Source organism: Pinus tabuliformis, chromosome J, assembly GCF_031772625.1.
Source record: "Pinus tabuliformis cultivar Carrire ecotype Pingquan chromosome J, CPIR1, whole genome shotgun sequence".
Taxonomy (NCBI): Eukaryota; Viridiplantae; Streptophyta; class Pinopsida; order Pinales; family Pinaceae; genus Pinus; species Pinus tabuliformis.
This window is the reverse complement of record NC_142295.1, coordinates 1,412,950,276-1,412,967,045: the sequence shown is the minus strand read 5'-3', so window position 1 is coordinate 1,412,967,045 and position 16,770 is coordinate 1,412,950,276.

Sequence of the window (16,770 nt, the reverse complement as noted above, 5' to 3'; positions counted from 1 at the left end):
GCAAGAGTTTCCTCCAGAGTTCAAGCTCATTAAAAAATGAACCTATCCCGGTAAATAACCACTGTGATCGTAAATTTATTAGCCATAAAAGCCTTGGTCGTGTTTGCACCTGCCACCTCCATTCCATTTGGCCAATCGTTCACCTCCATATGATTGTTTACCCATTTTGAGGAACAGCTGCGAAGAGTGATTTCACCTAGCCATCCTTGTGACACTGCCGTGATTGGAAAATTCCAACCTGTACCTGGAATCTGCTGCTATCCCTGTTTATCACTCGTTCCTCAAAAGACGAGTCTTCTTTGAGCTCTTTTCATCTGACTCGTAAAATATGAAAAGTTTGCCGAGTTTTGGCCTTCCAGCTCGTTAAAATGACCGGAAGAGCTATCCCTCCTCTAGATTTTAATATTTTTGGACCTGAGGGATTATTGCACAAAAAGGTCGAGCGCTTGTTTTATTCGGCTCGTTAAAGTTATCGAAAATTCATCCCTTTTGTATTGTTTTATACTTTTTCGGACTTAAGGGATTAGATGACGAAAAAGGAATTTTTGAGTTAACTTTATGTACCTTTTCAGACTCTCTAAAAATTAAAAGGACCGAGTTTTCCTTGTCGTTAGACTCGTTAAAATCATTAAATAGTGACAAACTTGTCTTTAGACGAGAACGAGTTTCCCTATCGCTAGGCTCGTTAAAACATAGCGATGGGCTTGCCCGAAGGGCAGGTTATAGAACATGCATATGTTATCCTCCTCAAGCTTGACAAAAATAAAGAGGTACTGATCAGAAATGACTGGGGAAAAATTGGGAGAACCTCAAAGCTTTAATGGTAGCAAGTCGCTCTTGAACATGACACTTTTCCTCCGTATCACATCGGGTTGGGTTGTTTCATTCACCGGTCTCATCACCATGGTCTCGCCAAACCATCCACATTTGGGGTAATGCTACCGATCCATCGCATCAGTGTCGTCATATGTTCAAGAGATGTTGTTCAGAAAGAGTCAACCGTGTCCCATCCACTGCCATACATTATCCTTCATACATCCATGATCGCCACCCTGAATCATATGTCACGGATTGTTTTCACCTCCACTAAAATCATTAGCTCCGTTCCGTGTCACTGATGTGGGATTCATTAAGGCCCTCCTTTGACGGATCGCTTCTTGTCGACTTCAGCTCATTATCCAAGAAGTTGATCTAGGAACAACCCCCTCAGTACTTTGAAGCTTGCATGCCTCAATGGCAAGTTTCTCACTTCCGACGATAGGTATACATCATTGACCTTCGACCAGAAGATTTTGTGTGGTGTTCGACGCCAAGTCCTTTATTCACACCACGTGAATTGTACTGCAGTACCTTGAGGGTCATTATCATTATCGGTGATTCCTCTCGCACTTGTTAACGGTTTACATCATTGACCGGTAATCAAGCGATGTCTTTCCATGTTCGACTTCAGCGCAATTCTCACATGGATTGACTTGTACTTTAGAGTCAAGATCAAACGAGTTTGAATACCCCGGATCTAGTTTCATCCATCCGGGCTGCGATATATATTCAGGAAATATAAAGACATTTGACATGTACATCATTGCAGCAGATGATCATCCTACTCAAAGGATGATAATTTCAGCAGAGAATTATCAGTCTACCATCAGACGATCGTCTGTTCTATGTACCAAAATGAATTTATAAAGCTAAGCATGGGAATGCCCGCCTCAGCTAGATCATGAAAGCAGAATGAAAAATAATGTATTGTATTGTATGTTATTACAGGTCACCTCTCAACGATTGAATGAACTTCGGATCCTCCTGATAAAGCATTTCACCCGATAAACGACCTCATACTTTAGGGGTCAACTGTTATAGACATTTTTGTGCCTTACAGCATGAAGCATGAAATGTCAATAATCTAAGGGATCCAAAGTCCCTAAACATGTTGTCCTACCCCTAGAGGAACAAGGTCAGCAAACCACAGCACTAAATATCAGTTCTCCACCTGAAAACACTCAAAAACAAGCTAATTCTGGATCATGTCAACTGCTCCACTGAGCATCTGCGCTGAATGTCAACTGCTCCACTGTGTACCTGCGCTGAATGTCAACTGCAAAGAAGGCTACCTGCGCTGGGCGAGTTTGGCCAAGTGGCACAGTCATTCCTCAAGGTGTCAATGCCCAGGAAGCTTCCAAAATGACACTTGGATCAGAGAATTCGACTGGTGATGAGTAAGAGGCTCTAGATCTCCAAGTGGAAGCAAGAACCTCCAAGTGGACTCAAGAACTGAAGAATAACTGAAGTGAGAGAGGACACTAGTCAGCTTCATGCCAGCCTCAAGCTGACTCATCCTTTCTCCAAAACTCCTATATATAGAGCTCTCTCATGAGGTCTAGGGAGGCTGGAATCTTGTGAATGTAAGGAAGTGTTGTTGGTTTGAGTATAGAACTATTGGGTGATTTGCTTTGAAGGGGGTGAAGAGGAGATTTCTTTCTGCTGGGAGGTGATGCTGGATTGGGCCTTTTATGGTTGTATCACTTCCTGAACTTTACTTCTTCCATTAATAAAGCATTTGAGGTTCTTCTATATACATGTGTCTCAATGATGTGTTGTTATACTTGTGTATTTGATTTATTCTAATCCTTGAATCAATTATGAATGTATGCTTCTTGTAGTTTCCCTTTCTTGCCATTTAGCAGGATCTTGGTGTAGCTGGGCCAGTGAAAGAGCAAGGAGTTGGGAGCAAGCAGCAAGGAGAGAAGATTGGATCAACCATTAGCGAAAGACATCGGTTAGTGGATCTCCTTCTCCCCTATTTTACTTTCATAAAGAAGAAATCTTAGATAGCTTTACTTCGATTGTTGCTGAGGTAATATCACCCTTAGAGTGGGATAGGGTCATTCCGTATTGGATACTTTTCCCAACAACAACCACTCTTAAGTAAATGTTCACAATAATTTATTTTGAAAAACAACTCAGGCATTTTGCATGTATTATTAGCAATAATGAATCTAAAATAATGCAAATTATATTTAAGCTCTAACAATCAGAAATAAAATTAACGATGAATTTGGTGCATGAGACTGAATGACATGATAATGTTTAAAAATGAAAGTAAAGATCAATTCTATCCATGGCATGAAATGCATAATACAACATCAAGTATCATCACAATAAATAGATGTCTTGAAGTATAACTTAGCGAAGTGTCTGAACTCCCAGATATCTGAAGCATGCATGATAAGCATGAGATTTTATCGGCCAATCATTGAATGAAGTCAAATCTTTGAAAGTTGGAGTAAAAGTAACATGGGCCAAAGAAAATCTAGGTGTATCGTAACATGTCACAAACTGATGGACCCAGATCCGAATATTCAAGACCATGGCCTTATACCATGGTCACATGTGTTGAGGGATAACGTTAAGGGTGGTGGGTGTAACACTGCATTGAAATATGGTGTCCAAGCACCATATTCAATTGAGAAAAAACTAACGAATTGTACAGCAAAAGACTATGTGGATAGTATAGAACAATGATCCGATTGACCATTGTAAATGATATACAACAACATGAAAGAGGCAGAGCATTTAAATTGAATTTTTTTTAATTCAATTGTAATCCCAAAGAAAAGGAAAGATCATAATTTTTATTCCAAGTAATTAATAAAAGAACAATACAAGAGAAACTAATGCAATGGATGGAAGTTGATTGCTTCAACTATGATGAAGTCTTTCTGAGTTGTGTAAGAAGTAAATGCAATTTCTTTTCAAGTTATGTATGTGTATTGAAGGTTTTTCTAGAGCAGTATGTGAATCGGTGTAGTTTTTTTTTTCTAGTGTTGTGTGAATTGAATACCACTCCTATTTTGATTCGTCTACATCACATTGAAGAAAAAACAGTTGCGAAGAGTTTGTTGTATGTGTTGTGCATATGTGTGCCATGAGAAAGAGAGTGTGAATTGTTTTTGTGCTTAAGAGTGAGAGAACTTAACTGAAGCAGAAGAGTGTTGTGTCTCACAAAGTGTGTGTGAGGGTGAAAGAGCTCTCTGAAGTAGAGGAGAGTTGTAGAAGCATAGGACACAATAGAAGACATCATGGCGATATTGTTTAATTCAAAATTGCAAAGATTAGCCAAAGGTTTGAGTCTGAAAATTGTATGATATATAGATTTGTTAGCTACAATAGGTTGGTACCTATACAAATCAGAGGTTGGTGACTCTAGCAAGATGGTGTTGGATGATTAGAGGGGTTTGGGGCCTCTTGTGAGTGGTTGCTCACAAAAAATTATGTAATTAGAGTTGGTACTTTTGATTTACATCATAATAAAAACATGTTTTTGTCATTTTTCTCTCGAAAGTGTTTCCATGTTAAATAATTGTGTACAAGTGTAATGTGAATGTTGTCTTATGATTTGCTTATTGAAACTAATTGAATGATTGGTTAAACATTAGTAAAAAAATTTAAAATACTTATTCAACCCCCCTCTTAGTATTTCCTAATTCCCAACATAACTTTTTTGAAAAAGTAAAAAGAGTTTCTATGCCCTTGAACACCATTTTTGTCAAAAGTACTTTGACACAATAGGGGTTGGACATCATCAAACCTTTAAACCCAAAATATAGCAAAGGTCATTCTTACATATTAACAACAATTTATTACTTTGCAAAATGGCTTGCAATAGTAGAACTAAAAATGCCAATTTAGAGCAACTCATATAATTGTTACAATATTATATTCTATTGAGGTTCAATGTTCTAGAGATTCCCATTATTGGTAATGGTTCCATCTTCATTTAGCATCATGTTTTTTTTTGTAAATTTTATATAGTAATGTGACAATCATCAAATTAATATCCATGAAGCAATGGGCTAGCGAAAAAAACAAATACCCCTTTAATACAAATTGTCAAGAAGATGGAATTCGCAAACCAAATATTTTGGCACATGAAATTGGCGAACACTCTTTGGGAAAGTAGAATCACACCAAAAAGTAGTACTAAGCATTCCTGATATCTTGTTGTATATGGAAGGGATGCCCAATTACCAATACAATTGGAGTTAAATGCATTGACCACATCAACTAGAACAAAAGATGAAGAAAGAATCACCCCTTTATAAACTTGTTATTATTAGTTAACGCAACTAAAACAAAGAGCACAAGATGTACTAAACATACAAAATAAATAGTAAGTAATGAAGAGATATTTTGATCAAAGTTCTAACATGAAATATTTTCATATAAGGTCAATTCATTTTGTTGTGGAATAAATCTAAAGAGAATCCATCTTTTCATTTGAAGTATGATGCTTTATGGATTGGCCTTTTCTAGATAGATAAATTGTTCATTTTCACTTCTTATTTGGTCAAAGGTATGGACAAAGTACCTCTGAAGCTATGTGTAAACAAGAAACACATAAAACATTTCTTTTCATAAGCATTTTTGGCACTATTTGGACAATGTAATATAGTCTACCTTACACGATCATCATTTATACGATTCATCTTAAAATAGTTTTCCATTAGTATTGTTTATCTTTTTCTTAAATTTTCTTTGTTTGACTCCATGCCAAAAGGGAAAGACCCTCTAGATTCTCAACAACCCACAAGGTGTCACTGTGTCATAGTTGTATCCAGAATGTCAATAATTTTTTTATGTTTGCCACTTCTACTTTTTTGAAAATAAGAGTAATATTTGGGCTTATTTTATTCCTACCTTACTCTTCTCTCCATCCTATATTTCTCATATCACACCTCACTTCCACATTTCTTTGTCGACAATTGTACACTTAGTTGTTTTCTTGAGTCTCTTTTGGTAGTATGTAAAGAAGCATTGTTTTGAATCATTCAACATCCCACACAGTCTCTACATCATACATAGCCTCGAAATCCTACATAGTCTTTGCATCCCACAGATCCTCCACATCCTGAATAGTCTCTACACGCCACATATCCTTGACATATCACATAGTCTCTACATCACACATAGCCTGCACATCTCGTATTGTCACCATAATTTGTATCCCATTCATAGTTTACACCTCCACATCCCACATAATCTCTACACTTTATATCCATACATACTTTGCACTTTTATATCCCACCCGCATCCTTCGTACATCCAATATCCTATACTTAACATATCACTTCCCCCATATGCAAACTTTTAACAATAACTATTCTAATTTTAGAGTGTTTTATCATGCATTTATAGGTCACGATCTACCAGATAAAGACAATCATTCAAAGAAAATGAGACTTAACTATAACATACACTTGCAAGAAGTATGGAGCAAGTGTACACATTGATTTCCACACATATACTGCAACCTATTAAAAAGTGAAGATGGAAAATAGATTGAAGAAATAACTTTTGTGTGGAGATTACTAAGGAATTTTCTAATTCAAATTGCTAGCTTTGAGGTAGGTCATCCAAGGATAAGGATTGGGTGTCTCTTTATCCTATCTTGAACTCTTATTTATATAGTGGAAACTTGGTTCAAGTGGTTAGGAGTTAAGATTTGGGCTATTGTTAGAAATTGTAGTAAGAAAGGCTCAATTTGACTTGTGCCTTAGTCAAATTGAGTAATTAAATTTTCCACATCAACAAGATGACTTGGATTGCAGTTAGCTAGAGTGACATGGCCTTGTATACTAGTTGACTCAGTAAATTCAAGTTATAAGATAGAAGTAGAGTTGTGTATGTAGTGATTGCTAAAATTTAGCAATCTAGTTCAGTTATTTTCAGTTGAACTCAATTAACTGAGCTCAAGTCATTAGTTGAGTTAATTGAAAGTTAGTTGAGTAGTAGAACTATTGTTAACTCAATGATCTCTTAGTTAAACTAGTCAGTCTACTTAAAAATAGCCCAAACATGCATGGAATTTGAATTGCCGAGGTGGAGTGGGGGAAAGGCACATTGTAAATGTCAATTATATACTAGTTGAGTGTCCAAGTTTGGCATTAATGTCGGTGATCAATTCCTCTAGAAATTGTGCAAGGAAATAGGAGGACGTTGGGGCCTTTAATTGGCTAAGTGTTGGCCAGAGCAGGACAGTGAGTAGGAGAACAAGTTTACAGTGCAGGGTGTGCTTCAGATTCTAAGAGAGACATTGTAATAGTTTCTCATTCTCATCTGATTAATGAAAAGAAACAGAGGTATTTTTCCTAGTTGGGTTCCCCTATAAATCATTGTGTTCTTGTGGTTTTGATGGTTGCATGTCATTACATGTGTTTCTAAATTGTGATTTCCATTTCACATAATAGTAGAGGAAATTTGTAATATCTTGATTTCAATTCGATTTCATTAGTAGTATAAAATTTCTATTAATTTCTACATGGTATCAAAGTAGAAATCACACTAAAAATTAGTCAATAGATCTTCTCCTTCATAAATTTTGATTTACAGATTCAATGAAGCAGTTTTCTTCCATGCGAAAAAATCTCTTTCAACAGATTGAGATTGGAGTATGCCTTAGGTGTAACCTCGAATTTGATAGCTTGGTAGGACAAGATGGAAGTTGTACACAATGATAATGGAGTGTTGGAGTACACCAAAACTGAAATTCCAAAATCAGCAGTATCATATGCACAATTGTTATCCTAGTGGAAGAATGATATTGCAAAAGCTAGGAGGATCATCCTAGAGGGTGTAAGAGATCACATAGTTTCAAATTGACATGGGAAGTTAGTTATCTTGGTATTGTATGTTAATGACTTGACACTTACAGGGGATGAGCAGTTGATCTGCTCTTGCAAGGACCTTGCAAGAGAATTCGAGATGAAAGACATTGGCTTGATACATTACTTCCTTGTGCTAGAAGTATTCCTCTAAAATACTTCAAATATTTTACATAGAGAACTGCAAGCCTATGGACACGCCTTTAGCTACAAACTAGAGGAAGGAGAGTGCTTCTTCAGAAGAGGCAGTAGATGCTACCATCTACAAACAACTTGTGGGATGTATTTAATGGACACAAGGCCAAACATATGCTATGCAGTTAACCAATTGAGTCAAGCCATGGTGAATCCTACCAAGATGTATTGGAAGAAAACAAAGCATGTATTAAGATACCTCACAGGCACAACCGAGTATGGGTTATGGTACATGAGGACAAAGGGAGTGAAGCTCCAAGGCTTCACTGATGCAGATTGGGTAGGGAGTCCATCAAACAAGAAATTACTTCAGGTGTTATCTTTAGTGTTGGGTTTGCAAGTATTTCTTGGTATAATAGGAAACAAAATTTTGTGGCGCTCAATTCAGTAGAGGCTAAATATATGGCTGCAAGTCAAGCAACATGTGAGGCCATATGGATGAGGAAAATACTTGTGGGTATTTTTAGTTAGGAGATGGATCCGACAGTGATTTATTGTGATAATCAAAATTGTATTAAACTCTATGAGAATCTAGTATTTCATGACAGGTCCAATATTTGATATCATGTATGATCACTTGCGAGATTGTGTGTGGATGAGAATTATGATGCTACATTACATTCCAATTGAGGAGTAGGATGAAGATATCTTCATAAAGGCATTTTCAAGAGGCAAATTCGAATTCCATAGGTGCAGGATAAGGGTGGTGCAAAATATCTTTCTTGCTGAGAGGGAGTGTTAGAAACGGTGGCAAGAAAGGATTAATTTGACTTGTGCCTTAGTCATATTGAGTAATTCGAGTTTCCACATCAATAGGATGACTTGGATGGCAGTGAGCTAGAGTGACATGGCCTTGTCTACAAGTTAACTCAATAAATTCGAGTTATAGGCTAGAAGTATAGTTGTGCATGTAGTGATTGCTAAAATTTAGCAATCTAGTTCAATTATTTTCAGTTGAACTCAGTTAATTGAGCTCAAGTCATTAGTTGAGTCAGTTGAGTAGTAGAACTGTTGTTAACTCAACGATCTCTAAGTTAAACTAGTCAATCAGCTAAAAATAGACCAAACATGCATGGAATTCAAATTGCCTAGCTAGAGTGAGGAAAAGGCACATTGTAATTATCAATTGTATACTAGTTGAGTGTGCATACTTGGCATTGATGCAAGTGATCAATTTCTCTATCAATTGTGCACAGAAATAGGGAATTTCCCTATATGTTAGGAGCTAATTTCCTCAAGGATTGTGCAAGGAAATAGAAAGAAGTTGGGGCCTTGAATTGGCTAAGTGTTGGCGAGAGTAGGATAATCAGCATGAGAACATGTTTACAGTGCAGGGTGTGCTTCATATTCGAAGCAGGACATTGTAATAATTTTTCATTCTCATATGATTAATGAAAAGTAGAGGAGAGGATTTTCCAAGTTGGTTCCCTTGTAAATCATTGCATTCTTGTGCTTTTGATGGTTGCATGTGTTTCTAAATTGTGATTTCCATTCCGCAAAATAGTAGAGGAAATTTGTAATCTCTTGATTTTAGTTTGATTTCATAAGTAATGAAAAAATTCTATTAATCTCTACAATTATATAGGTTTATATGTCCTCCACTTCCTCCTCTCCATGTAAACAATTTTCATGTATTTTATACTTTCCGAAATATTTTAAATACATGCAATTTGTTAATGAACAACATATCACTTTAATAGACTTTTAACACCATATTACACCGTTAACAAAAAATCCCACCATAAAATAACCCAAAACCACCTTAATATGAACCCATTTATAAAATTTGTAATATAAAAATATTTAATGATCAACATTCCATTTAACATATTTAGACATAATATTATAAAATATAACTTAATATCATAACTTAAACATTATTTAACACTTCAAATTTTATATAATCATAGTAGTCTTATTATTATGTTTAAAAATAAAAATTGCAAAAAAAATATTTATAAATTTTTTCTTATTTTTATAATAAAATATATTAATTTTAAAAATATAAAACCATCATTAAAAATAAATATACTTGTAAGAAGAGCTTCGGCGTAAATCACATATAGAAAGAGATCTTTGTCGACGCGTTTCGAGCCAGCAAGTGTGGCTCATCGTCAAGACAAGTTGAAGAAACAGATCCAGCTTTGCAAGTTAAATAGTCTGAGCAGGGCCTCCAACAGCTATCTAGATCAACGGCTAGATTTGACCAAGGGACAGTCAAAAAGTCAAATTGATTATTTAGAGGGGGTTACATTATTAATTTAATAATTAAAAATTATTATTAAATGGGAAATAGTTATAATGGAGACCTAACATTTTATACCTAAGGTAAATGTAAGTTGATAGTTAAATAAATAAAAATAAAAATAAGCAATAATAATAATAAATATTCGTTAGTAGATAAATAAATAGATTAAAGAAATAATAAAAACATAAATAAAAATGAAAATCATATATATTCGTTAAAATATAAATTGTAAAATAACACTATATAAAACTTGTCCTGACGATGAGCCACACTTGTTGGCTCGAAACGCGTCGACAAAGATCTCTTTATATGTGATTTATGTGATTTACGCCAAAGCTCTTCTTACAACTATTATGGGTCACAGAAGTCTCAATTTAACAATAAATATACTCAAAATTTATATAAATTTAAATTAAATAACTAATTTTTAAATAAAATAATATAATTTATATTTAATAATTATAATAAATCTCATAATTATCTCGAAAAAAGATAAAGCAAACATGGAAAAATATATCATTTTAAATAATGAAAATAACAGTTTTATTGTTTTGCCTCGAAGCGATTTTATAAGAATGATGTATTTTAAGTATCTTAATGTAAATATTTTTCTGTATATAATTAAAACAGTAAAGTTGAATCGTCAAACGTGGAAAAATATATCATTTTAAATAATGAAAATAACAGTTTTATTGTTTTGCCTCGAAGCGATTTTATAGGAATGATGTATTTTAAATATTTTAATGTAAATATTTTTCTGTATATTATTAACACAGTAAAGTTGAATCGTTAAAGTTATATAATTTAAATCTATATTATTAAAATATTAGAGTTGAATTGTTAAATTTATATAATTTAAACGTTTTAAATAATATTTAAAATATTAAATTTATTTATATATTAAAAAATATAATGAAAGTAATAAAAAATTATGATTATATTTAATATGTGTAAATATATTAATTTATGAGCAATTGAAATTCAAATTTTATTAGAGAAATTAAAAATAAAAATATCTAGCATCAAACCTTCCGCAATTCCAAAAATAAGAACATTGCAAAAATAAATACTTTTTCAGAAAGAAAAATCAGGATATATATATATTGAGAAAATATAAAGATCTTGGGTACATAGAAGACGCATTGTCTCAATCTGAAAATCTGTATATGGAGAGCATACAAACATAAACCAAATGTGCAGAAGTATAATAACAGTGCCGCAGCCAATATCTGAAAGTGAAATGCAAAAGATGACAGACCATCAGAGTATAAGGGGCTGTCTGTATGAGATGTGCATATTGTATAAACCATATGAGCGCAATAGAGAAACCCCAGTCGCCGGACAGAAAGAGCTTACATAGAAAGGCCCGAAGCCTGTATAAACTGAGGAAAATGAAAAACCATATGACACAATTAACACAGACACAAAATCAGAAGATTAAGATCCGCGCCTGATGAAGGCCCATAGCTGTAGAAGACGACAGATCCAAATAAATGGATCGCTGATGACCCAATGACTGAATGAGAAAGGCCGAGGGAGCCAATTAAATCTGAGTGGGCATAGACCCCAAAATGGAAGGAAGAATGGAGGCAAGCGGCAGGCAGGAGGCCTGGAAGATGCGCCTGTTCCTCCATGTCCAGATATTCCAGCATGTGAGACAGAATAGAGCCTGCCAGTTGGGGCATTGAACGCCCCACCAAGAAAAAGCATCCTGAACAGAGGAAAACAAACAGTGAGGGAAACCAAAATGCAATGAGAGGTCATACCAGATTGCAAGGGAGGCGGGACACTGAAAAAACATATGGTAGTTAGATTCGCACTCCTGTAGGCATAGTTGACATCTGCCTGGGCCGTGCCAACCTTTTCTTTGCAATACATCCCAGGAGAGATTCTTATCGGAGAAGAGAAGCCAAGTGAAAAGGATGGTTTTGAGGGGGCAAGGGGCCTTCCAGATTTTAACAGGAAAGACAAAGGGGATGGGAGGGAGATCAGCGATCAAGACGGAGTAAATTTTTCGGACAGAGATGGGATGGATAGAGGTGTCAGTGGACCAGATGAGGTTGTCTTTAGTGCCGAGTTGAAGAATCCCATGATGGGAGAAACGGGAAGAGAAGGAAAGCCATAGGGGACGGAGGAGGGGAGGGATGGCCAGCTGAAGGTCGGATTTCCATATTGGTTGAAGAGAGGACCAGGAATCAATAAGAGTGTTCCAGGTAAAAAGGCCTCTAGAATGAAAGAAAGAGAGTAAAGAGTGGGGAATCATGGACTCCAGATTGTATAGAGTGGGATCTATACCAATAAGGACACTGGAACCCGAAAAAAGAGTCCACTTAAGATACTTCAGGAAAAAAGGTTGGATCTTTTTGAAACTGTTCCAAATGGGGGATCCATTTCGGATTCCAAGCGAAAATCTTCTGAACCAGTAAACCAAGGGTCGGCCCTTTAGGATTGCAAAAATAAATACATCATTATTTAATCGAAAATTAAAACCAATACTGATTTTAAAAAAAAAAAAACAAATTAACCTAACAAAAAACAAAGCTAAACCAGATTTCCATTAAAACGTAAAACGTTAAACATTCATATTTCAAATACTCTAACCGCACATTTCAACTTAGTCGTGTTTGGTACCGCTAACCACCTCCATCTAACGTTTTCCTATATCATTGGCCATGGGTTGCAACATAATGTAGAAATGAAGGAACCCACAAACAAATACTCCGACTCTTTATCATTTCAACAAATATTCTATTTATAAATAAAATTTCGGTGTAAATCACATAAAAAACATTTATTGACACATTTCCAATCAATTAATGTAGTTTATAGTCCAAACAAGCTATACTAAGTTTTTATATTAATATGTTTCCACTATTTTCCTAAAGCCCCCATATAGATGGTATTGAATTAATATTCTTTTTCTAAAAAAATATAAATTTTTCATCAAATCCACCCGTCAGATTTATAATATGTAGACACCATATACTAAAACAAGAAATATTAGACCACAGGTTTGACGAAAAAGAGCAAGGTAGGCGGGCAAGGTATGCGGTATTCCGCCGGCACCGATCCGTAGAGTCGTAGACTGCCAGGGAGTGAAGTGGACACCGGCAGTTTCCTCTCCACACATGCGATCTCCTTTCCAAGTATATGGTTATCATCGCAAAAGTTGGATTATCCGACTGGCCGAGCATCAATTTCAGTTTCAGTGTCCCGTCGAGTTTGTTGGAGCGTATCAATTTGTTGTGCAGGACGTACCAGAGTCGATAACGACCCACAACGGTTCTTGCAGTACTGTGTTTTTCTCGTGGGGTCATGTGAAAGAAAGGCAGGGAATCATAAATTCTCAGATGAAGTAGAAAATGAGGAAGAGAAGTCTTTCTTACTCTCGGGTCGGCTGCCATGGACTCCCAGCAACTTCAGAACGATCATCAATAGGCGGTTGATACAAGTTGGGACGGGGATGAGGACAGCGATTGACTGACGCCGTGACCACAAATGGAGGGATATATTGCCCAGATGTACAAATGTAAACGGTGAAAGACGCGGGGCCACTGGGGCAGGTACCAGAATTTACTTTCGTGTCGTAGAACACTTGTAAGATAAGATAGAAAGCTAGATTCTATGTATCAGTTTTTTTTGGCTTCTTTCTGGTCTTTTGGTAGCCGGTTCGGCAGGCAAAAAGGAAGGAAGAGGAAATATCAGTGCAATCTTATTATATTATATATATGATTAATGTTCACTAAGATCCATCTTCCCTCTTATGTGCTATTTGCAGGCCACATATTCCCTACCAGGTTTGTTAATGTTAATACTACTTACTTCCGCTTCTTTATAGTGTCGATATGACATAGAGATTGATTAAATTTATTTAATGTGGAATGGTAAATGATACCCCAAGCGCCGGAAATGGAAGTGACAGTGCAACACAACTGTGAGAACTGATCTTTCGTTTCTTATTTCCCAGATATTTATCAGCTGGTGTAACTGACAAAAAGAAAATTTCTCAGAGCATTATTCATTTTTTTAAATCTTCTTTTCAATAATGCATAGATAGAACATGTAGAATTCATAGTAAAGTTTTAGTGTCGTATCTGATCTATTTTAATAGATTATTCAAAACCACAGAATGCGGCCCCTGTGTAATGTTGAGAAAACGGAATGGCTAATGCACATTATCTGAAGATCAACAAGCACGGAGACAGTTACAATAGATATATCTTTTTGTTTAAAAATTGTGTGGCTAAAAATATAAAAAATATATATAGAAACTTACAAATACAAAAAGTCATCATCCCACAGTAAAAAGTGAGAAAAGTTATTCATATAAAAGCAAGCATAATAGTCAATTTTTATGCAAACGACAATTTTTATGCAAAGTTATCCAGGTACGAGAAAACATTGTTGTTGATTTTTCATGCAGTTTTTGAGAAAAGTTATTAGGTACGAGAAAACATTGTAGTTGATTTTTCATGCAGGTTTTGAATGGCAGGTTAAGAACGTGGGGTGTAGAAATGTAACATTTTGTACATCAAAATGGAAAAAAAATTGGGTGTGACTGATTTAGGAACATTGAATCTAACTGTAAACCTAAAATCAATTTAATACTACTTTTTCAAGTCGTGTTCAATATTTAGATCTACACCAAGTGCCAAGCGTGGTAGTCTAATATAAATTTATTAAAAAAAATTGGGTGCCTTTGGTTTTTTATGTTAAAGGATAATATGTTTCATTTGTACTGTAACCATACTATTTTCCTACAATCCCATACAAAAACTAAGTGGATCACTTCTTGATTTAGTACATTGGTTTCAACTGTTTACACTATAGAGCTTCTCAACACTAGATAGGGGTGACATTCTATGGTTTTGAATAATCTATTATAAATGATCGTAGAGGCACACTACCACAGTAAAACCTTCTTAAGAATTCTACATTTATTTTTCTATGCACAGTTGAAAGGTAAGTTTAGAGAAACTAATAGATGATAAGTTTAGAGAAACTAATCGATCGATGATGTCAGAAATTTATTTATTGTCTGCTACACTACGTGTAAGGCCAAATGAGAGTTTGGGAAATAAGAGAAGGAAGGTGAGTACTTACAGCTCATGTTTAACTGTCATATCCACTTTCAGCACATGTGGCATCCTTTCCCATACCACATTAAGTAAATTTAATCAATTTCTATGTTATATGGAGGCTAAAAAGAGTTCAAAAATAACGACGTAAGCAGGGAGTATGAATATCGTCTTCCATCAAAACAGTAGTTGCAGTTCATACCCCGCGGTCTCCAATGGTCAATGCAACACTCATCTTGATGCTATTATTTTTATAGATTCACCTTTTTACTTATTATTTGTTTGGGCAATGTAAAACTACAAGTACATGCTATTATTTTTATAGATTCACCTTTGTACTTATTATTTGTTTGGGCAATGTAGAACGACAAGCACGTCGAGCATTAAAAAATTATCTCGAGTAGATCGAGCTCTCCCTCACATTCGTCTCCGCCATTTCCAAGGCAGCCAAGGTATCCCTCCAACCCATAAATTTGTTCACATGATATCGATATTGTTAATTATTATTGCATAGAGCTTTCCATTCAACTTTGATCAAACAAAACTTGGAATGACAGTTGGTGGAGTACATAGGCAAGAAGCTAAATACAAGCACAATGTTGGGGTTCTCTAACGTAATTGGACCAACAGAGGAAATGGAATTCTGTGATAATCACGTTACTTACATTCTTTCCACCTCATATGTAAACCATGATTTGAGTGTTATCTGAATTGTTTGATACGTCCTGTAAAGACATATTGTGAATCAATGAATAAATGTTGAAGCACTCGATAGTGATGCATTTCATAAACCACGATGGCAAGGGGAAGCTCATAGCATTGGTCTCCGGGGACGTCGTTCCAGATCTTCAGTAGCTCTGCGCAGATTGTGTTGATGCAGTGAGACGAATGAAAAAATGAAAAAGGTGCTTATAAACAATATGTCCTTGTAGCCTGCGGAGTCGCAGGCCTATATATCTCATGTACCTAGATATGCTTTTTGATCACATTAAGGGTAATAATCTGTTTTGCCATGGGATCAAAAACTGAACTAAACAATGCTCTGTTTTAACACAGCGGACATAAAAATCATTTGCGAAGTTTCAGCGACAGAGTTTCGTCAACTGAGTTTTCAGCAACGGTGTTTAGAAACTGGTGATTCAGCAACACTGTTTTGACGTAGAGAAACTATTTTCTGAATACGGTGTTTCAGCAATGCACTAAAAAGAAAAAAACTTGTATTAATTAACAAGACAACTGTTACAAAATTCTTCCTCTCACAAAGGGATTACAGTAGGAACGCTTCAGATGCAGTTCCAAAGATTTCACTTTGTCTCTGCCTGCAAATTGACACCACTGTGTCTGCACCACTGCTGTGCATTACAAAAGAGCAAAATACTCTATCTCTGTTTTATGAGTTTACACTGCAGTGTGTAAAAATCTCTTCATTCGCACTGCTCTTTACAATGGCGCTCAGGTTGTGATATCTCTGCACTGCTGTGCATTACAGACTCTGTCTTCTCCTGCAAAACATTACACTGCTGTGTGTAAAACTTTCAATACATGTGTGTTGTTGTCTTCTCCTGCAAAACATTACACTGTTGTGTGT